Source organism: Pleurodeles waltl, unplaced genomic scaffold (assembly GCF_031143425.1).
Source record: "Pleurodeles waltl isolate 20211129_DDA unplaced genomic scaffold, aPleWal1.hap1.20221129 scaffold_107, whole genome shotgun sequence".
Classification (NCBI taxonomy): Eukaryota; Metazoa; Chordata; class Amphibia; order Caudata; family Salamandridae; genus Pleurodeles; species Pleurodeles waltl.
The window spans coordinates 345,556-366,566 of record NW_027149815.1 but is presented as its reverse complement, the minus strand read 5'-3'; the positions used below and the strand labels follow the sequence as shown (position 1 = coordinate 366,566).

The 21,011-nt window shown below is 43.6% G+C and overlaps 21 non-coding genes across 21 annotated transcripts; 18 read left to right on the top strand and 3 right to left on the bottom strand.

Annotated features, from left to right (window-relative positions):
• Positions 1-660: 660 nt before the first annotated feature.
• TRNAA-AGC (transfer RNA alanine (anticodon AGC)) lies at positions 661-732 on the top strand. The gene has a single exon. It is a non-coding gene; the product is annotated as a tRNA-Ala (tRNA).
• Positions 733-1,518: 786 nt separating this feature from the next.
• Positions 1,519-1,604, top strand: TRNAY-GUA (transfer RNA tyrosine (anticodon GUA)). The gene is given in 2 exon segments: positions 1,519-1,555; positions 1,569-1,604. It is a non-coding gene; the product is annotated as a tRNA-Tyr (tRNA).
• Positions 1,605-2,796: 1,192 nt separating this feature from the next.
• On the top strand, positions 2,797-2,868 carry TRNAA-AGC (transfer RNA alanine (anticodon AGC)). The gene has a single exon. It is a non-coding gene; the product is annotated as a tRNA-Ala (tRNA).
• A 786-nt stretch (positions 2,869-3,654) lies between these two features.
• Positions 3,655-3,740, top strand: TRNAY-GUA (transfer RNA tyrosine (anticodon GUA)). The gene is given in 2 exon segments: positions 3,655-3,691; positions 3,705-3,740. It is a non-coding gene; the product is annotated as a tRNA-Tyr (tRNA).
• A 445-nt stretch (positions 3,741-4,185) lies between these two features.
• TRNAM-CAU (transfer RNA methionine (anticodon CAU)) lies at positions 4,186-4,258 on the bottom strand. The gene has a single exon. It is a non-coding gene; the product is annotated as a tRNA-Met (tRNA).
• Positions 4,259-5,790: 1,532 nt separating this feature from the next.
• Positions 5,791-5,876, top strand: TRNAY-GUA (transfer RNA tyrosine (anticodon GUA)). Its single transcript is given in 2 exon segments — positions 5,791-5,827; positions 5,841-5,876. It is a non-coding gene; the product is annotated as a tRNA-Tyr (tRNA).
• A 1,192-nt stretch (positions 5,877-7,068) lies between these two features.
• TRNAA-AGC (transfer RNA alanine (anticodon AGC)) lies at positions 7,069-7,140 on the top strand. The gene has a single exon. It is a non-coding gene; the product is annotated as a tRNA-Ala (tRNA).
• Positions 7,141-7,926: 786 nt separating this feature from the next.
• TRNAY-GUA (transfer RNA tyrosine (anticodon GUA)) lies at positions 7,927-8,012 on the top strand. The gene is given in 2 exon segments: positions 7,927-7,963; positions 7,977-8,012. It is a non-coding gene; the product is annotated as a tRNA-Tyr (tRNA).
• Positions 8,013-8,457: 445 nt separating this feature from the next.
• Positions 8,458-8,530, bottom strand: TRNAM-CAU (transfer RNA methionine (anticodon CAU)). Its single transcript has one exon. It is a non-coding gene; the product is annotated as a tRNA-Met (tRNA).
• A 1,532-nt stretch (positions 8,531-10,062) lies between these two features.
• Positions 10,063-10,148, top strand: TRNAY-GUA (transfer RNA tyrosine (anticodon GUA)). Its single transcript is given in 2 exon segments — positions 10,063-10,099; positions 10,113-10,148. It is a non-coding gene; the product is annotated as a tRNA-Tyr (tRNA).
• Positions 10,149-11,340: 1,192 nt separating this feature from the next.
• Positions 11,341-11,412, top strand: TRNAA-AGC (transfer RNA alanine (anticodon AGC)). Its single transcript has one exon. It is a non-coding gene; the product is annotated as a tRNA-Ala (tRNA).
• Positions 11,413-12,198: 786 nt separating this feature from the next.
• On the top strand, positions 12,199-12,284 carry TRNAY-GUA (transfer RNA tyrosine (anticodon GUA)). Its single transcript is given in 2 exon segments — positions 12,199-12,235; positions 12,249-12,284. It is a non-coding gene; the product is annotated as a tRNA-Tyr (tRNA).
• Positions 12,285-12,729: 445 nt separating this feature from the next.
• Positions 12,730-12,802, bottom strand: TRNAM-CAU (transfer RNA methionine (anticodon CAU)). Its single transcript has one exon. It is a non-coding gene; the product is annotated as a tRNA-Met (tRNA).
• A 674-nt stretch (positions 12,803-13,476) lies between these two features.
• On the top strand, positions 13,477-13,548 carry TRNAA-AGC (transfer RNA alanine (anticodon AGC)). Its single transcript has one exon. It is a non-coding gene; the product is annotated as a tRNA-Ala (tRNA).
• Positions 13,549-14,334: 786 nt separating this feature from the next.
• On the top strand, positions 14,335-14,420 carry TRNAY-GUA (transfer RNA tyrosine (anticodon GUA)). Its single transcript is given in 2 exon segments — positions 14,335-14,371; positions 14,385-14,420. It is a non-coding gene; the product is annotated as a tRNA-Tyr (tRNA).
• A 1,192-nt stretch (positions 14,421-15,612) lies between these two features.
• TRNAA-AGC (transfer RNA alanine (anticodon AGC)) lies at positions 15,613-15,684 on the top strand. Its single transcript has one exon. It is a non-coding gene; the product is annotated as a tRNA-Ala (tRNA).
• A 786-nt stretch (positions 15,685-16,470) lies between these two features.
• TRNAY-GUA (transfer RNA tyrosine (anticodon GUA)) lies at positions 16,471-16,556 on the top strand. The gene is given in 2 exon segments: positions 16,471-16,507; positions 16,521-16,556. It is a non-coding gene; the product is annotated as a tRNA-Tyr (tRNA).
• A 1,192-nt stretch (positions 16,557-17,748) lies between these two features.
• TRNAA-AGC (transfer RNA alanine (anticodon AGC)) lies at positions 17,749-17,820 on the top strand. Its single transcript has one exon. It is a non-coding gene; the product is annotated as a tRNA-Ala (tRNA).
• A 786-nt stretch (positions 17,821-18,606) lies between these two features.
• Positions 18,607-18,692, top strand: TRNAY-GUA (transfer RNA tyrosine (anticodon GUA)). The gene is given in 2 exon segments: positions 18,607-18,643; positions 18,657-18,692. It is a non-coding gene; the product is annotated as a tRNA-Tyr (tRNA).
• Positions 18,693-19,884: 1,192 nt separating this feature from the next.
• On the top strand, positions 19,885-19,956 carry TRNAA-AGC (transfer RNA alanine (anticodon AGC)). The gene has a single exon. It is a non-coding gene; the product is annotated as a tRNA-Ala (tRNA).
• Positions 19,957-20,741: 785 nt separating this feature from the next.
• Positions 20,742-20,827, top strand: TRNAY-GUA (transfer RNA tyrosine (anticodon GUA)). Its single transcript is given in 2 exon segments — positions 20,742-20,778; positions 20,792-20,827. It is a non-coding gene; the product is annotated as a tRNA-Tyr (tRNA).
• The last annotated feature ends 184 nt before the right edge of the window (positions 20,828-21,011 follow it).

The window sequence follows — 21,011 nt, the reverse complement described above, 5'->3', positions numbered from 1 at the left end:
AACAAATGCGTCTACACACCATGAAGAGGGAAGGTAGCAAAAATGCTGTTCTCATGTTGGAATATCAATACACTTCGGTTGCCTCGCTGGATTAAAATCGTCTGCAGTTATAATGGTCAGAAGACTGCTCTTTCCCAGTGCTTAAACCCACACCCCATACATTTAGCCATGCAAAAGAAATCAGGGCATACCATTCACCTCTCTAAGAAAGATCGTGCCATTTTTTCCTCCACATAACTGAGAATGAAATGGACTAAAACCCAGAATTAACATGCCGCCCCTAGCCGTAGATGCATCTAGATCTCAACACTGTACATGCTAATGTAACATAGCTGTGTGTCCTGCAAAAAGAGCAGGGGTACCTTAAGTCATCTCACAAGATGTGGAAACAGCACTCAACCATATCCTTCTTTGATGTATCCTGAACCAGTTGCCTTGAATACTCTGGCTTTTTTCGATTGCATCTAGCTGTTGTGTGTGGGGAATTATTCATTCTAGAGTCAACCTTATTCCATAAAAAACGGTGCTAGAAAATCCAGCTGTAAATCATATGGAATTCCACACCTGACGCTTCCCATTCCAGTGTCATATGTGGTGAATGTACATTCAATAGAATTCCAGGTTTCCATGCGTGGAGCAAGGTCTCCCTCTACAGGATGTGGGGATGTAGCTCAGTGGTAGAGCGCATGCTTAGCATGTATGAGGCCCCGGGTTCAATCCCCGGCATCTCCAGCTTTTCGCCATGCTAATCTTGCCTTTTGACAGATAGCTAGGCTGGCATCGTGAGTAAGGAAGTGAGATGTCATGCAGCTGGTGCCAGAACCCCACTTTCTTCGCCTTGCAAAACCTTTTGAAATGGGGCTATCTCATTTCCCGTGTTTATAGAAAAAAATAATCTTGCTTCCATAAGAAACCAAAGTGGTGATTTATCTTGGCATTCTTAGTATAGAAAACGGGCACAGCTGTCTTGGTCATTTATTTGAATTCTTCCTCTAAACCAGAGACTCTTACCAGAAGGTTTAAGAAAAACAGAATGTTTTCTTCATCCTAATCCCTTCTGAATGGTCCATTAATCTACTGGTTTTGCTTTTCCAGTTCCTTTCACAGAAGCATTAAAAATGCATGTTCTTCATGCTCCGTACGGAGTAATGACTCTCCTAACTTTCTGTCCTTTCCTTCATGTTCCCATGCTGTCATCCTTTTGCCAGAAATGCTTCCAAAGGGCTGTGGATTCCTCGGCCCCATGCCCTTTCAGGAAAACTCCTTTCTGTAGGATTTCTAATTCTAGGTCCCCTGCTTTCCTTCACGCCAGCACAGCACATTCAGGTAGGTAAGCAGTCCCCCTTTATGGTGATAAGATGTAGCTGAGAATGCACTCTAGGAAGTGGCAATTTGTAGAGCAAGCTGCAGGTCATATTCATGATTTTCAAGATTAGACTGCAGTACTCCCACCCCACTCCCGCCGCAACCATTATTGAAAGAAAGATGAATGCAGCATGGAAAGCTGTACTGCCTAATCCTCCGATAGCTCAGTTGGGAGAGCGGAGGACTGTAGTGGAGAAACAGAAATCCTTAGGTCGCTGGTTCAAATCCGGCTCGGAGGAGTTTCCCCTTTTTTGTTTTCCATAGCTGCTTTCTCTCTTGTTAAAACATTATGTGCCCCTCTGATTGAGAAACATTTCCCTAGCTCCAAATAAATGCTAGGACAGAAGGGTAGACTTCTTCTGCTTTCCAATGAAATTGACCACATAGTCATTTCTGAGGGATGTTGGAAGAGAAATAAACAAGGACCTGCAGATCAGAATTCATTCCAAAGCCTTGACTAAATATATGAAGGCACTTGGAAGACTTCCAGTTTCATTGTACCAAGGTAGATGTTTCGGCAGCCGAACCAGCTAAAACTCACCTACAATGAGTGGCCATGGATATGAAAGAGGGAATCTACAAAGACACCAACTCCTTAAAACTGAGCAAGATGCAATGTGGAGGAATAGTTTACAGATTTGGAGAAAATCTGAGATGTTTCTCTTGACAAAAGAAACACTGCAATGCCCTCACTGAGGATCGAACTCAGGACCTTCAGATTATGAGACTGACGCGCTGCCTACTGCGCTAAGAAGGCTGCTTGAAACCGCTAACAAATGCGTCTACACACCATGAAGAGGGAAGGTAGCAAAAATGCTGTTCTCATGTTGGAATATCAATACACTTCGGTTGCCTCGCTGGATTAAAATCGTCTGCAGTTATAATGGTCAGAAGACTGCTCTTTCCCAGTGCTTAAACCCACACCCCATACATTTAGCCATGCAAAAGAAATCAGGGCATACCATTCACCTCTCTAAGAAAGATCGTGCCATTTTTTCCTCCACATAACTGAGAATGAAATGGACTAAAACCCAGAATTAACATGCCGCCCCTAGCCGTAGATGCATCTAGATCTCAACACTGTACATGCTAATGTAACATAGCTGTGTGTCCTGCAAAAAGAGCAGGGGTACCTTAAGTCATCTCACAAGATGTGGAAACAGCACTCAACCATATCCTTCTTTGATGTATCCTGAACCAGTTGCCTTGAATACTCTGGCTTTTTTCGATTGCATCTAGCTGTTGTGTGTGGGGAATTATTCATTCTAGAGTCAACCTTATTCCATAAAAAACGGTGCTAGAAAATCCAGCTGTAAATCATATGGAATTCCACACCTGACGCTTCCCATTCCAGTGTCATATGTGGTGAATGTACATTCAATAGAATTCCAGGTTTCCATGCGTGGAGCAAGGTCTCCCTCTACAGGATGTGGGGATGTAGCTCAGTGGTAGAGCGCATGCTTAGCATGTATGAGGCCCCGGGTTCAATCCCCGGCATCTCCAGCTTTTCGCCATGCTAATCTTGCCTTTTGACAGATAGCTAGGCTGGCATCATGAGTAAGGAAGTGAGATGTCATGCAGCTGGTGCCAGAACCCCACTTTCTTCGCCTTGCAAAACCTTTTGAAATGGGGCTATCTCATTTCCCGTGTTTATAGAAAAAAATAATCTTGCTTCCATAAGAAACCAAAGTGGTGATTTATCTTGGCATTCTTAGTATAGAAAACGGGCACAGCTGTCTTGGTCATTTATTTGAATTCTTCCTCTAAACCAGAGACTCTTACCAGAAGGTTTAAGAAAAACAGAATGTTTTCTTCATCCTAATCCCTTCTGAATGGTCCATTAATCTACTGGTTTTGCTTTTCCAGTTCCTTTCACAGAAGCATTAAAAATGCATGTTCTTCATGCTCCGTACGGAGTAATGACTCTCCTAACTTTCTGTCCTTTCCTTCATGTTCCCATGCTGTCATCCTTTTGCCAGAAATGCTTCCAAAGGGCTGTGGATTCCTCGGCCCCATGCCCTTTCAGGAAAACTCCTTTCTGTAGGATTTCTAATTCTAGGTCCCCTGCTTTCCTTCACGCCAGCACAGCACATTCAGGTAGGTAAGCAGTCCCCCTTTATGGTGATAAGATGTAGCTGAGAATGCACTCTAGGAAGTGGCAATTTGTAGAGCAAGCTGCAGGTCATATTCATGATTTTCAAGATTAGACTGCAGTACTCCCACCCCACTCCCGCCGCAACCATTATTGAAAGAAAGATGAATGCAGCATGGAAAGCTGTACTGCCTAATCCTCCGATAGCTCAGTTGGGAGAGCGGAGGACTGTAGTGGAGAAACAGAAATCCTTAGGTCGCTGGTTCAAATCCGGCTCGGAGGAGTTTCCCCTTTTTTGTTTTCCATAGCTGCTTTCTCTCTTGTTAAAACATTATGTGCCCCTCTGATTGAGAAACATTTCCCTAGCTCCAAATAAATGCTAGGACAGAAGGGTAGACTTCTTCTGCTTTCCAATGAAATTGACCACATAGTCATTTCTGAGGGATGTTGGAAGAGAAATAAACAAGGACCTGCAGATCAGAATTCATTCCAAAGCCTTGACTAAATATATGAAGGCACTTGGAAGACTTCCAGTTTCATTGTACCAAGGTAGATGTTTCGGCAGCCGAACCAGCTAAAACTCACCTACAATGAGTGGCCATGGATATGAAAGAGGGAATCTACAAAGACACCAACTCCTTAAAACTGAGCAAGATGCAATGTGGAGGAATAGTTTACAGATTTGGAGAAAATCTGAGATGTTTCTCTTGACAAAAGAAACACTGCAATGCCCTCTCTGAGGATCGAACTCAGGACCTTCAGATTATGAGACTGACGCGCTGCCTACTGCGCTAAGAAGGCTGCTTGAAACCGCTAACAAATGCGTCTACACACCATGAAGAGGGAAGGTAGCAAAAATGCTGTTCTCATGTTGGAATATCAATACACTTCGGTTGCCTCGCTGGATTAAAATCGTCTGCAGTTATAATGGTCAGAAGACTGCTCTTTCCCAGTGCTTAAACCCACACCCCATACATTTAGCCATGCAAAAGAAATCAGGGCATACCATTCACCTCTCTAAGAAAGATCGTGCCATTTTTTCCTCCACATAACTGAGAATGAAATGGACTAAAACCCAGAATTAACATGCCGCCCCTAGCCGTAGATGCATCTAGATCTCAACACTGTACATGCTAATGTAACATAGCTGTGTGTCCTGCAAAAAGAGCAGGGGTACCTTAAGTCATCTCACAAGATGTGGAAACAGCACTCAACCATATCCTTCTTTGATGTATCCTGAACCAGTTGCCTTGAATACTCTGGCTTTTTTCGATTGCATCTAGCTGTTGTGTGTGGGGAATTATTCATTCTAGAGTCAACCTTATTCCATAAAAAACGGTGCTAGAAAATCCAGCTGTAAATCATATGGAATTCCACACCTGACGCTTCCCATTCCAGTGTCATATGTGGTGAATGTACATTCAATAGAATTCCAGGTTTCCATGCGTGGAGCAAGGTCTCCCTCTACAGGATGTGGGGATGTAGCTCAGTGGTAGAGCGCATGCTTAGCATGTTTGAGGCCCCGGGTTCAATCCCCGGCATCTCCAGCTTTTCGCCATGCTAATCTTGCCTTTTGACAGATAGCTAGGCTGGCATCATGAGTAAGGAAGTGAGATGTCATGCAGCTGGTGCCAGAACCCCACTTTCTTCGCCTTGCAAAACCTTTTGAAATGGGGCTATCTCATTTCCCGTGTTTATAGAAAAAAATAATCTTGCTTCCATAAGAAACCAAAGTGGTGATTTATCTTGGCATTCTTAGTATAGAAAACGGGCACAGCTGTCTTGGTCATTTATTTGAATTCTTCCTCTAAACCAGAGACTCTTACCAGAAGGTTTAAGAAAAACAGAATGTTTTCTTCATCCTAATCCCTTCTGAATGGTCCATTAATCTACTGGTTTTGCTTTTCCAGTTCCTTTCACAGAAGCATTAAAAATGCATGTTCTTCATGCTCCGTACGGAGTAATGACTCTCCTAACTTTCTGTCCTTTCCTTCATGTTCCCATGCTGTCATCCTTTTGCCAGAAATGCTTCCAAAGGGCTGTGGATTCCTCGGCCCCATGCCCTTTCAGGAAAACTCCTTTCTGTAGGATTTCTAATTCTAGGTCCCCTGCTTTCCTTCACGCCAGCACAGCACATTCAGGTAGGTAAGCAGTCCCCCTTTATGGTGATAAGATGTAGCTGAGAATGCACTCTAGGAAGTGGCAATTTGTAGAGCAAGCTGCAGGTCATATTCATGATTTTCAAGATTAGACTGCAGTACTCCCACCCCACTCCCGCCGCAACCATTATTGAAAGAAAGATGAATGCAGCATGGAAAGCTGTACTGCCTAATCCTCCGATAGCTCAGTTGGGAGAGCGGAGGACTGTAGTGGAGAAACAGAAATCCTTAGGTCGCTGGTTCAAATCCGGCTCGGAGGAGTTTCCCCTTTTTTGTTTTCCATAGCTGCTTTCTCTCTTGTTAAAACATTATGTGCCCCTCTGATTGAGAAACATTTCCCTAGCTCCAAATAAATGCTAGGACAGAAGGGTAGACTTCTTCTGCTTTCCAATGAAATTGACCACATAGTCATTTCTGAGGGATGTTGGAAGAGAAATAAACAAGGACCTGCAGATCAGAATTCATTCCAAAGCCTTGACTAAATATATGAAGGCACTTGGAAGACTTCCAGTTTCATTGTACCAAGGTAGATGTTTCGGCAGCCGAACCAGCTAAAACTCACCTACAATGAGTGGCCATGGATATGAAAGAGGGAATCTACAAAGACACCAACTCCTTAAAACTGAGCAAGATGCAATGTGGAGGAATAGTTTACAGATTTGGAGAAAATCTGAGATGTTTCTCTTGACAAAAGAAACACTGCAATGCCCTCACTGAGGATCGAACTCAGGACCTTCAGATTATGAGACTGACGCGCTGCCTACTGCGCTAAGAAGGCTGCTTGAAACCGCTAACAAATGCGTCTACACACCATGAAGAGGGAAGGTAGCAAAAATGCTGTTCTCATGTTGGAATATCAATACACTTCGGTTGCCTCGCTGGATTAAAATCGTCTGCAGTTATAATGGTCAGAAGACTGCTCTTTCCCAGTGCTTAAACCCACACCCCATACATTTAGCCATGCAAAAGAAATCAGGGCATACCATTCACCTCTCTAAGAAAGATCGTGCCATTTTTTCCTCCACATAACTGAGAATGAAATGGACTAAAACCCAGAATTAACATGCCGCCCCTAGCCGTAGATGCATCTAGATCTCAACACTGTACATGCTAATGTAACATAGCTGTGTGTCCTGCAAAAAGAGCAGGGGTACCTTAAGTCATCTCACAAGATGTGGAAACAGCACTCAACCATATCCTTCTTTGATGTATCCTGAACCAGTTGCCTTGAATACTCTGGCTTTTTTCGATTGCATCTAGCTGTTGTGTGTGGGGAATTATTCATTCTAGAGTCAACCTTATTCCATAAAAAACGGTGCTAGAAAATCCAGCTGTAAATCATATGGAATTCCACACCTGACGCTTCCCATTCCAGTGTCATATGTGGTGAATGTACATTCAATAGAATTCCAGGTTTCCATGCGTGGAGCAAGGTCTCCCTCTACAGGATGTGGGGATGTAGCTCAGTGGTAGAGCGCATGCTTAGCATGTATGAGGCCCCGGGTTCAATCCCCGGCATCTCCAGCTTTTCGCCATGCTAATCTTGCCTTTTGACAGATAGCTAGGCTGGCATCATGAGTAAGGAAGTGAGATGTCATGCAGCTGGTGCCAGAACCCCACTTTCTTCGCCTTGCAAAACCTTTTGAAATGGGGCTATCTCATTTCCCGTGTTTATAGAAAAAAATAATCTTGCTTCCATAAGAAACCAAAGTGGTGATTTATCTTGGCATTCTTAGTATAGAAAACGGGCACAGCTGTCTTGGTCATTTATTTGAATTCTTCCTCTAAACCAGAGACTCTTACCAGAAGGTTTAAGAAAAACAGAATGTTTTCTTCATCCTAATCCCTTCTGAATGGTCCATTAATCTACTGGTTTTGCTTTTCCAGTTCCTTTCACAGAAGCATTAAAAATGCATGTTCTTCATGCTCCGTACGGAGTAATGACTCTCCTAACTTTCTGTCCTTTCCTTCATGTTCCCATGCTGTCATCCTTTTGCCAGAAATGCTTCCAAAGGGCTGTGGATTCCTCGGCCCCATGCCCTTTCAGGAAAACTCCTTTCTGTAGGATTTCTAATTCTAGGTCCCCTGCTTTCCTTCACGCCAGCACAGCACATTCAGGTAGGTAAGCAGTCCCCCTTTATGGTGATAAGATGTAGCTGAGAATGCACTCTAGGAAGTGGCAATTTGTAGAGCAAGCTGCAGGTCATATTCATGATTTTCAAGATTAGACTGCAGTACTCCCACCCCACTCCCGCCGCAACCATTATTGAAAGAAAGATGAATGCAGCATGGAAAGCTGTACTGCCTAATCCTCCGATAGCTCAGTTGGGAGAGCGGAGGACTGTAGTGGAGAAACAGAAATCCTTAGGTCGCTGGTTCAAATCCGGCTCGGAGGAGTTTCCCCTTTTTTGTTTTCCATAGCTGCTTTCTCTCTTGTTAAAACATTATGTGCCCCTCTGATTGAGAAACATTTCCCTAGCTCCAAATAAATGCTAGGACAGAAGGGTAGACTTCTTCTGCTTTCCAATGAAATTGACCACATAGTCATTTCTGAGGGATGTTGGAAGAGAAATAAACAAGGACCTGCAGATCAGAATTCATTCCAAAGCCTTGACTAAATATATGAAGGCACTTGGAAGACTTCCAGTTTCATTGTACCAAGGTAGATGTTTCGGCAGCCGAACCAGCTAAAACTCACCTACAATGAGTGGCCATGGATATGAAAGAGGGAATCTACAAAGACACCAACTCCTTAAAACTGAGCAAGATGCAATGTGGAGGAATAGTTTACAGATTTGGAGAAAATCTGAGATGTTTCTCTTGACAAAAGAAACACTGCAATGCCCTCTCTGAGGATCGAACTCAGGACCTTCAGATTATGAGACTGACGCGCTGCCTACTGCGCTAAGAAGGCTGCTTGAAACCGCTAACAAATGCGTCTACACACCATGAAGAGGGAAGGTAGCAAAAATGCTGTTCTCATGTTGGAATATCAATACACTTCGGTTGCCTCGCTGGATTAAAATCGTCTGCAGTTATAATGGTCAGAAGACTGCTCTTTCCCAGTGCTTAAACCCACACCCCATACATTTAGCCATGCAAAAGAAATCAGGGCATACCATTCACCTCTCTAAGAAAGATCGTGCCATTTTTTCCTCCACATAACTGAGAATGAAATGGACTAAAACCCAGAATTAACATGCCGCCCCTAGCCGTAGATGCATCTAGATCTCAACACTGTACATGCTAATGTAACATAGCTGTGTGTCCTGCAAAAAGAGCAGGGGTACCTTAAGTCATCTCACAAGATGTGGAAACAGCACTCAACCATATCCTTCTTTGATGTATCCTGAACCAGTTGCCTTGAATACTCTGGCTTTTTTCGATTGCATCTAGCTGTTGTGTGTGGGGAATTATTCATTCTAGAGTCAACCTTATTCCATAAAAAACGGTGCTAGAAAATCCAGCTGTAAATCATATGGAATTCCACACCTGACGCTTCCCATTCCAGTGTCATATGTGGTGAATGTACATTCAATAGAATTCCAGGTTTCCATGCGTGGAGCAAGGTCTCCCTCTACAGGATGTGGGGATGTAGCTCAGTGGTAGAGCGCATGCTTAGCATGTTTGAGGCCCCGGGTTCAATCCCCGGCATCTCCAGCTTTTCGCCATGCTAATCTTGCCTTTTGACAGATAGCTAGGCTGGCATCATGAGTAAGGAAGTGAGATGTCATGCAGCTGGTGCCAGAACCCCACTTTCTTCGCCTTGCAAAACCTTTTGAAATGGGGCTATCTCATTTCCCGTGTTTATAGAAAAAAATAATCTTGCTTCCATAAGAAACCAAAGTGGTGATTTATCTTGGCATTCTTAGTATAGAAAACGGGCACAGCTGTCTTGGTCATTTATTTGAATTCTTCCTCTAAACCAGAGACTCTTACCAGAAGGTTTAAGAAAAACAGAATGTTTTCTTCATCCTAATCCCTTCTGAATGGTCCATTAATCTACTGGTTTTGCTTTTCCAGTTCCTTTCACAGAAGCATTAAAAATGCATGTTCTTCATGCTCCGTACGGAGTAATGACTCTCCTAACTTTCTGTCCTTTCCTTCATGTTCCCATGCTGTCATCCTTTTGCCAGAAATGCTTCCAAAGGGCTGTGGATTCCTCGGCCCCATGCCCTTTCAGGAAAACTCCTTTCTGTAGGATTTCTAATTCTAGGTCCCCTGCTTTCCTTCACGCCAGCACAGCACATTCAGGTAGGTAAGCAGTCCCCCTTTATGGTGATAAGATGTAGCTGAGAATGCACTCTAGGAAGTGGCAATTTGTAGAGCAAGCTGCAGGTCATATTCATGATTTTCAAGATTAGACTGCAGTACTCCCACCCCACTCCCGCCGCAACCATTATTGAAAGAAAGATGAATGCAGCATGGAAAGCTGTACTGCCTAATCCTCCGATAGCTCAGTTGGGAGAGCGGAGGACTGTAGTGGAGAAACAGAAATCCTTAGGTCGCTGGTTCAAATCCGGCTCGGAGGAGTTTCCCCTTTTTTGTTTTCCATAGCTGCTTTCTCTCTTGTTAAAACATTATGTGCCCCTCTGATTGAGAAACATTTCCCTAGCTCCAAATAAATGCTAGGACAGAAGGGTAGACTTCTTCTGCTTTCCAATGAAATTGACCACATAGTCATTTCTGAGGGATGTTGGAAGAGAAATAAACAAGGACCTGCAGATCAGAATTCATTCCAAAGCCTTGACTAAATATATGAAGGCACTTGGAAGACTTCCAGTTTCATTGTACCAAGGTAGATGTTTCGGCAGCCGAACCAGCTAAAACTCACCTACAATGAGTGGCCATGGATATGAAAGAGGGAATCTACAAAGACACCAACTCCTTAAAACTGAGCAAGATGCAATGTGGAGGAATAGTTTACAGATTTGGAGAAAATCTGAGATGTTTCTCTTGACAAAAGAAACACTGCAATGCCCTCACTGAGGATCGAACTCAGGACCTTCAGATTATGAGACTGACGCGCTGCCTACTGCGCTAAGAAGGCTGCTTGAAACCGCTAACAAATGCGTCTACACACCATGAAGAGGGAAGGTAGCAAAAATGCTGTTCTCATGTTGGAATATCAATACACTTCGGTTGCCTCGCTGGATTAAAATCGTCTGCAGTTATAATGGTCAGAAGACTGCTCTTTCCCAGTGCTTAAACCCACACCCCATACATTTAGCCATGCAAAAGAAATCAGGGCATACCATTCACCTCTCTAAGAAAGATCGTGCCATTTTTTCCTCCACATAACTGAGAATGAAATGGACTAAAACCCAGAATTAACATGCCGCCCCTAGCCGTAGATGCATCTAGATCTCAACACTGTACATGCTAATGTAACATAGCTGTGTGTCCTGCAAAAAGAGCAGGGGTACCTTAAGTCATCTCACAAGATGTGGAAACAGCACTCAACCATATCCTTCTTTGATGTATCCTGAACCAGTTGCCTTGAATACTCTGGCTTTTTTCGATTGCATCTAGCTGTTGTGTGTGGGGAATTATTCATTCTAGAGTCAACCTTATTCCATAAAAAACGGTGCTAGAAAATCCAGCTGTAAATCATATGGAATTCCACACCTGACGCTTCCCATTCCAGTGTCATATGTGGTGAATGTACATTCAATAGAATTCCAGGTTTCCATGCGTGGAGCAAGGTCTCCCTCTACAGGATGTGGGGATGTAGCTCAGTGGTAGAGCGCATGCTTAGCATGTATGAGGCCCCGGGTTCAATCCCCGGCATCTCCAGCTTTTCGCCATGCTAATCTTGCCTTTTGACAGATAGCTAGGCTGGCATCATGAGTAAGGAAGTGAGATGTCATGCAGCTGGTGCCAGAACCCCACTTTCTTCGCCTTGCAAAACCTTTTGAAATGGGGCTATCTCATTTCCCGTGTTTATAGAAAAAAATAATCTTGCTTCCATAAGAAACCAAAGTGGTGATTTATCTTGGCATTCTTAGTATAGAAAACGGGCACAGCTGTCTTGGTCATTTATTTGAATTCTTCCTCTAAACCAGAGACTCTTACCAGAAGGTTTAAGAAAAACAGAATGTTTTCTTCATCCTAATCCCTTCTGAATGGTCCATTAATCTACTGGTTTTGCTTTTCCAGTTCCTTTCATAGAAGCATTAAAAATGCATGTTCTTCATGCTCCGTACGGAGTAATGACTCTCCTAACTTTCTGTCCTTTCCTTCATGTTCCCATGCTGTCATCCTTTTGCCAGAAATGCTTCCAAAGGGCTGTGGATTCCTCGGCCCCATGCCCTTTCAGGAAAACTCCTTTCTGTAGGATTTCTAATTCTAGGTCCCCTGCTTTCCTTCACGCCAGCACAGCACATTCAGGTAGGTAAGCAGTCCCCCTTTATGGTGATAAGATGTAGCTGAGAATGCACTCTAGGAAGTGGCAATTTGTAGAGCAAGCTGCAGGTCATATTCATGATTTTCAAGATTAGACTGCAGTACTCCCACCCCACTCCCGCCGCAACCATTATTGAAAGAAAGATGAATGCAGCATGGAAAGCTGTACTGCCTAATCCTCCGATAGCTCAGTTGGGAGAGCGGAGGACTGTAGTGGAGAAACAGAAATCCTTAGGTCGCTGGTTCAAATCCGGCTCGGAGGAGTTTCCCCTTTTTTGTTTTCCATAGCTGCTTTCTCTCTTGTTAAAACATTATGTGCCCCTCTGATTGAGAAACATTTCCCTAGCTCCAAATAAATGCTAGGACAGAAGGGTAGACTTCTTCTGCTTTCCAATGAAATTGACCACATAGTCATTTCTGAGGGATGTTGGAAGAGAAATAAACAAGGACCTGCAGATCAGAATTCATTCCAAAGCCTTGACTAAATATATGAAGGCACTTGGAAGACTTCCAGTTTCATTGTACCAAGGTAGATGTTTCGGCAGCCGAACCAGCTAAAACTCACCTACAATGAGTGGCCATGGATATGAAAGAGGGAATCTACAAAGACACCAACTCCTTAAAACTGAGCAAGATGCAATGTGGAGGAATAGTTTACAGATTTGGAGAAAATCTGAGATGTTTCTCTTGACAAAAGAAACACTGCAATGCCCTCTCTGAGGATCGAACTCAGGACCTTCAGATTATGAGACTGACGCGCTGCCTACTGCGCTAAGAAGGCTGCTTGAAACCACTAACAAATGCGTCTACACACCATGAAGAGGGAAGGTAGCAAAAATGCTGTTCTCATGTTGGAATATCAATACACTTCGGTTGCCTCGCTGGATTAAAATCGTCTGCAGTTATAATGGTCAGAAGACTGCTCTTTCCCAGTGCTTAAACCCACACCCCATACATTTAGCCATGCAAAAGAAATCAGGGCATACCATTCACCTCTCTAAGAAAGATCGTGCCATTTTTTCCTCCACATAACTGAGAATGAAATGGACTAAAACCCAGAATTAACATGCCGCCCCTAGCCGTAGATGCATCTAGATCTCAACACTGTACATGCTAATGTAACATAGCTGTGTGTCCTGCAAAAAGAGCAGGGGTACCTTAAGTCATCTCACAAGATGTGGAAACAGCACTCAACCATATCCTTCTTTGATGTATCCTGAACCAGTTGCCTTGAATACTCTGGCTTTTTTCGATTGCATCTAGCTGTTGTGTGTGGGGAATTATTCATTCTAGAGTCAACCTTATTCCATAAAAAACGGTGCTAGAAAATCCAGCTGTAAATCATATGGAATTCCACACCTGACGCTTCCCATTCCAGTGTCATATGTGGTGAATGTACATTCAATAGAATTCCAGGTTTCCATGCGTGGAGCAAGGTCTCCCTCTACAGGATGTGGGGATGTAGCTCAGTGGTAGAGCGCATGCTTAGCATGTATGAGGCCCCGGGTTCAATCCCCGGCATCTCCAGCTTTTCGCCATGCTAATCTTGCCTTTTGACAGATAGCTAGGCTGGCATCATGAGTAAGGAAGTGAGATGTCATGCAGCTGGTGCCAGAACCCCACTTTCTTCGCCTTGCAAAACCTTTTGAAATGGGGCTATCTCATTTCCCGTGTTTATAGAAAAAAATAATCTTGCTTCCATAAGAAACCAAAGTGGTGATTTATCTTGGCATTCTTAGTATAGAAAACGGGCACAGCTGTCTTGGTCATTTATTTGAATTCTTCCTCTAAACCAGAGACTCTTACCAGAAGGTTTAAGAAAAACAGAATGTTTTCTTCATCCTAATCCCTTCTGAATGGTCCATTAATCTACTGGTTTTGCTTTTCCAGTTCCTTTCACAGAAGCATTAAAAATGCATGTTCTTCATGCTCCGTACGGAGTAATGACTCTCCTAACTTTCTGTCCTTTCCTTCATGTTCCCATGCTGTCATCCTTTTGCCAGAAATGCTTCCAAAGGGCTGTGGATTCCTCGGCCCCATGCCCTTTCAGGAAAACTCCTTTCTGTAGGATTTCTAATTCTAGGTCCCCTGCTTTCCTTCACGCCAGCACAGCACATTCAGGTAGGTAAGCAGTCCCCCTTTATGGTGATAAGATGTAGCTGAGAATGCACTCTAGGAAGTGGCAATTTGTAGAGCAAGCTGCAGGTCATATTCATGATTTTCAAGATTAGACTGCAGTACTCCCACCCCACTCCCGCCGCAACCATTATTGAAAGAAAGATGAATGCAGCATGGAAAGCTGTACTGCCTAATCCTCCGATAGCTCAGTTGGGAGAGCGGAGGACTGTAGTGGAGAAACAGAAATCCTTAGGTCGCTGGTTCAAATCCGGCTCGGAGGAGTTTCCCCTTTTTTGTTTTCCATAGCTGCTTTCTCTCTTGTTAAAACATTATGTGCCCCTCTGATTGAGAAACATTTCCCTAGCTCCAAATAAATGCTAGGACAGAAGGGTAGACTTCTTCTGCTTTCCAATGAAATTGACCACATAGTCATTTCTGAGGGATGTTGGAAGAGAAATAAACAAGGACCTGCAGATCAGAATTCATTCCAAAGCCTTGACTAAATATATGAAGGCACTTGGAAGACTTCCAGTTTCATTGTACCAAGGTAGATGTTTCGGCAGCCGAACCAGCTAAAACTCACCTACAATGAGTGGCCATGGATATGAAAGAGGGAATCTACAAAGACACCAACTCCTTAAAACTGAGCAAGATGCAATGTGGAGGAATAGTTTACAGATTTGGAGAAAATCTGAGATGTTTCTCTTGACAAAAGAAACACTGCAATGCCCTCACTGAGGATCGAACTCAGGACCTTCAGATTATGAGACTGACGCGCTGCCTACTGCGCTAAGAAGGCTGCTTGAAACCGCTAACAAATGCGTCTACACACCATGAAGAGGGAAGGTAGCAAAAATGCTGTTCTCATGTTGGAATATCAATACACTTCGGTTGCCTCGCTGGATTAAAATCGTCTGCAGTTATAATGGTCAGAAGACTGCTCTTTCCCAGTGCTTAAACCCACACCCCATACATTTAGCCATGCAAAAGAAATCAGGGCATACCATTCACCTCTCTAAGAAAGATCGTGCCATTTTTTCCTCCACATAACTGAGAATGAAATGGACTAAAACCCAGAATTAACATGCCGCCCCTAGCCGTAGATGCATCTAGATCTCAACACTGTACATGCTAATGTAACATAGCTGTGTGTCCTGCAAAAAGAGCAGGGGTACCTTAAGTCATCTCACAAGATGTGGAAACAGCACTCAACCATATCCTTCTTTGATGTATCCTGAACCAGTTGCCTTGAATACTCTGGCTTTTTTCGATTGCATCTAGCTGTTGTGTGTGGGGAATTATTCATTCTAGAGTCAACCTTATTCCATAAAAAACGGTGCTAGAAAATCCAGCTGTAAATCATATGGAATTCCACACCTGACGCTTCCCATTCCAGTGTCATATGTGGTGAATGTACATTCAATAGAATTCCAGGTTTCCATGCGTGGAGCAAGGTCTCCCTCTACAGGATGTGGGGATGTAGCTCAGTGGTAGAGCGCATGCTTAGCATGTATGAGGCCCCGGGTTCAATCCCCGGCATCTCCAGCTTTTCGCCATGCTAATCTTGCCTTTTGACAGATAGCTAGGCTGGCATCATGAGTAAGGAAGTGAGATGTCATGCAGCTGGTGCCAGAACCCCACTTTCTTCGCCTTGCAAAACCTTTTGAAATGGGGCTATCTCATTTCCCGTGTTTATAGAAAAAAATAATCTTGCTTCCATAAGAAACCAAAGTGGTGATTTATCTTGGCATTCTTAGTATAGAAAACGGGCACAGCTGTCTTGGTCATTTATTTGAATTCTTCCTCTAAACCAGAGACTCTTACCAGAAGGTTTAAGAAAAACAGAATGTTTTCTTCATCCTAATCCCTTCTGAATGGTCCATTAATCTACTGGTTTTGCTTTTCCAGTTCCTTTCATAGAAGCATTAAAAATGCATGTTCTTCATGCTCCGTACGGAGTAATGACTCTCCTAACTTTCTGTCCTTTCCTTCATGTTCCCATGCTGTCATCCTTTTGCCAGAAATGCTTCCAAAGGGCTGTGGATTCCTCGGCCCCATGCCCTTTCAGGAAAACTCCTTTCTGTAGGATTTCTAATTCTAGGTCCCCTGCTTTCCTTCACGCCAGCACAGCACATTCAGGTAGGTAAGCAGTCCCCCTTTATGGTGATAAGATGTAGCTGAGAATGCACTCTAGGAAGTGGCAATTTGTAGAGCAAGCTGCAGGTCATATTCATGATTTTCAAGATTAGACTGCAGTACTCCCACCCCACTCCCGCCGCAACCATTATTGAAAGAAAGATGAATGCAGCATGGAAAGCTGTACTGCCTAATCCTCCGATAGCTCAGTTGGGAGAGCGGAGGACTGTAGTGGAGAAACAGAAATCCTTAGGTCGCTGGTTCAAATCCGGCTCGGAGGAGTTTCCCCTTTTTTGTTTTCCATAGCTGCTTTCTCTCTTGTTAAAACATTATGTGCCCCTCTGATTGAGAAACATTTCCCTAGCTCCAAATAAATGCTAGGACAGAAGGGTAGACTTCTTCTGCTTTCCAATGAAATTGACCACATAGTCATTTCTGAGGGATGTTGGAAGAGAAATAAACAAGGACCTGCAGATCAGAATTCATTCCAAAGCCTTGACTAAATATATGAAGGCACTTGGAAGACTTCCAGTTTCATTGTACCAAGGTAGATGTTTCGGCAGCCGAACCAGCTAAAACTCACCTACAATGAGTGGCCATGGATATGAAAGAGGGAATCTACAAAGACACCAACTCCTTAAAACTGAGCAAGATGCAATGTGGAGGAATAGTTTACAGATTTGGAGAAAATCTGAGATGTTTCTCTTGACAAAAGAAACACTGCAATGCCCTCACTGAGGATCGAACTCAGGACCTTCAGATTATGAGACTGACGCGCTGCCTACTGCGCTAAGAAGGCTGCTTGAAACCGCTAACAAATGCGTCTACACACCATGAAGAGGGAAGGTAGCAAAAATGCTGTTCTCATGTTGGAATATCAATACACTTCGGTTGCCTCGCTGGATTAAAATCGTCTGCAGTTATAATGGTCAGAAGACTGCTCTTTCCCAGTGCTTAAACCCACACCCCATACATTTAGCCATGCAAAAGAAATCAGGGCATACCATTCACCTCTCTAAGAAAGATCGTGCCATTTTTTCCTCCACATAACTGAGAATGAAATGGACTAAAACCCAGAATTAACATGCCGCCCCTAGCCGTAGATGCATCTAGATCTCAACACTGTACATGCTAATGTAACATAGCTGTGTGTCCTGCAAAAAGAGCAGGGGTACCTTAAGTCATCTCACAAGATGTGGAAACAGCACTCAACCATATCCTTCTTTGATGTATCCTGAACCAGTTGCCTTGAATACTCTGGCTTTTTTCGATTGCATCTAGCTGTTGTGTGTGGGGAATTATTCATTCTAGAGTCAACCTTATTCCATAAAAAACGGTGCTAGAAAATCCAGCTGTAAATCATATGGAATTCCACACCTGACGCTTCCCATTCCAGTGTCATATGTGGTGAATGTACATTCAATAGAATTCCAGGTTTCCATGCGTGGAGCAAGGTCTCCCTCTACAGGATGTGGGGATGTAGCTCAGTGGTAGAGCGCATGCTTAGCATGTATGAGGCCCCGGGTTCAATCCCCGGCATCTCCAGCTTTTCGCCATGCTAATCTTGCCTTTTGACAGATAGCTAGGCTGGCATCATGAGTAAGGAAGTGAGATGTCATGCAGCTGGTGCCAGAACCCCACTTTCTTCGCCTTGCAAAACCTTTTGAAATGGGGCTATCTCATTTCCCGTGTTTATAGAAAAAAATAATCTTGCTTCCATAAGAAACCAAAGTGGTGATTTATCTTGGCATTCTTAGTATAGAAAACGGGCACAGCTGTCTTGGTCATTTATTTGAATTCTTCCTCTAAACCAGAGACTCTTACCAGAAGGTTTAAGAAAAACAGAATGTTTTCTTCATCCTAATCCCTTCTGAATGGTCCATTAATCTACTGGTTTTGCTTTTCCAGTTCCTTTCATAGAAGCATTAAAAATGCATGTTCTTCATGCTCCGTACGGAGTAATGACTCTCCTAACTTTCTGTCCTTTCCTTCATGTTCCCATGCTGTCATCCTTTTGCCAGAAATGCTTCCAAAGGGCTGTGGATTCCTCGGCCCCATGCCCTTTCAGGAAAACTCCTTTCTGTAGGATTTCTAATTCTAGGTCCCCTGCTTTCCTTCACGCCAGCACAGCACATTCAGGTAGGTAAGCAGTCCCCCTTTATGGTGATAAGATGTAGCTGAGAATGCACTCTAGGAAGTGGCAATTTGTAGAGCAAGCTGCAGGTCATATTCATGATTTTCAAGATTAGACTGCAGTACTCCCACCCCACTCCCGCCGCAACCATTATTGAAAGAAAGATGAATGCAGCATGGAAAGCTGTACTGCCTAATCCTCCGATAGCTCAGTTGGGAGAGCGGAGGACTGTAGTGGAGAAACAGAAATCCTTAGGTCGCTGGTTCAAATCCGGCTCGGAGGAGTTTCCCCTTTTTTGTTTTCCATAGCTGCTTTCTCTCTTGTTAAAACATTATGTGCCCCTCTGATTGAGAAACATTTCCCTAGCTCCAAATAAATGCTAGGACAGAAGGGTAGACTTCTTCTGCTTTCCAATGAAATTGACCACATAGTCATTTCTGAGGGATGTTGGAAGAGAAATAAACAAGGACCTGCAGATCAGAATTCATTCCAAAGCCTTGACTAAATATATGAAGGCACTTGGAAGACTTCCAGTTTCATTGTACCAAGGTAGATGTTTCGGCAGCCGAACCAGCTAAAACTCACCTACAATGAGTGGCCATGGATATGAAAGAGGGAATCTACAAAGACACCAACTCCTTAAAACTGAGCAAGATGCAATGTGGAGGAATAGTTTACAGATTTGGAGAAAATCTGAGATGTTTCTCTTGACAAAAGAAACACTGCAATGCCCTCACTGAGGATCGAACTCAGGACCTTCAGATTATGAGACTGACGCGCTGCCTACTGCGCTAAGAAGGCTGCTTGAAACCGCTAACAAATGCGTCTACACACCATGAAGAGGGAAGGTAGCAAAAATGCTGTTCTCATGTTGGAATATCAATACACTTCGGTTGCCTCGCTGGATTAAAATCGTCTGCAGTTATAATGGTCAGAAGACTGCTCTTTCCCAGTGCTTAAACCCACACCCCATACATTTAGCCATGCAAAAGAAATCAGGGCATACCATTCACCTCTCTAAGAAAGATCGTGCCATTTTTTCCTCCACATAACTGAGAATGAAATGGACTAAAACCCAGAATTAACATGCCGCCCCTAGCCGTAGATGCATCTAGATCTCAACACTGTACATGCTAATGTAACATAGCTGTGTGTCCTGCAAAAAGAGCAGGGGTACCTTAAGTCATCTCACAAGATGTGGAAACAGCACTCAACCATATCCTTCTTTGATGTATCCTGAACCAGTTGCCTTGAATACTCTGGCTTTTTTCGATTGCATCTAGCTGTTGTGTGTGGGGAATTATTCATTCTAGAGTCAACCTTATTCCATAAAAAACGGTGCTAGAAAATCCAGCTGTAAATCATATGGAATTCCACACCTGACGCTTCCCATTCCAGTGTCATATGTGGTGAATGTACATTCAATAGAATTCCAGGTTTCCATGCGTGGAGCAAGGTCTCCCTCTACAGGATGTGGGGATGTAGCTCAGTGGTAGAGCGCATGCTTAGCATGTATGAGGCCCCGGGTTCAATCCCCGGCATCTCCAGCTTTTCGCCATGCTAATCTTGCCTTTTGACAGATAGCTAGGCTGGCATCATGAGTAAGGAAGTGAGATGTCATGCAGCTGGTGCCAGAACCCCACTTTCTTCGCCTTGCAAAACCTTTTGAAATGGGGCTATCTCATTTCCCGTGTTTATAGAAAAAAATAATCTTGCTTCCATAAGAAACCAAAGTGGTGATTTATCTTGGCATTCTTAGTACGAAAACGGGCACAGCTGTCTTGGTCATTTATTTGAATTCTTCCTCTAAACCAGAGACTCTTACCAGAAGGTTTAAGAAAAACAGAATGTTTTCTTCATCCTAATCCCTTCTGAATGGTCCATTAATCTACTGGTTTTGCTTTTCCAGTTCCTTTCATAGAAGCATTAAAAATGCATGTTCTTCATGCTCCGTACGGAGTAATGACTCTCCTAACTTTCTGTCCTTTCCTTCATGTTCCCATGCTGTCATCCTTTTGCCAGAAATGCTTCCAAAGGGCTGTGGATTCCTCGGCCCCATGCCCTTTCAGGAAAACTCCTTTCTGTAGGATTTCTAATTCTAGGTCCCCTGCTTTCCTTCACGCCAGCACAGCACATTCAGGTAGGTAAGCAGTCCCCCTTTATGGTGATAAGATGTAGCTGAGAATGCACTCTAGGAAGTGGCAATTTGTAGAGCAAGCTGCAGGTCATATTCATGATTTTCAAGATTAGACTGCAGTACTCCCACCCCACTCCCGCCGCAACCATTATTGAAAGAAAGATGAATGCAGCATGGAAAGCTGCACTGCCCAATCCTCCGATAGCTCAGTTGGGAGAGCGGAGGACTGTAGTGGAGAAACAGAAATCCTTAGGTCGCTGGTTCAAATCCGGCTCGGAGGAGTTTCCCCTTTTTTGTTTTCCATAGCTGCTTTCTCTCTTGTTAAAACATTATGTGCCCCTCTGATTGAGAAACATTTCCCTAGCTCCAAATAAATGCTAGGACAGAAGGGTAGACTTCTTCTGCTTTCCAATGAAATTGACCACATAGTCATTTCTGAGGGATGTTGGAAGAGAAATAAACAAG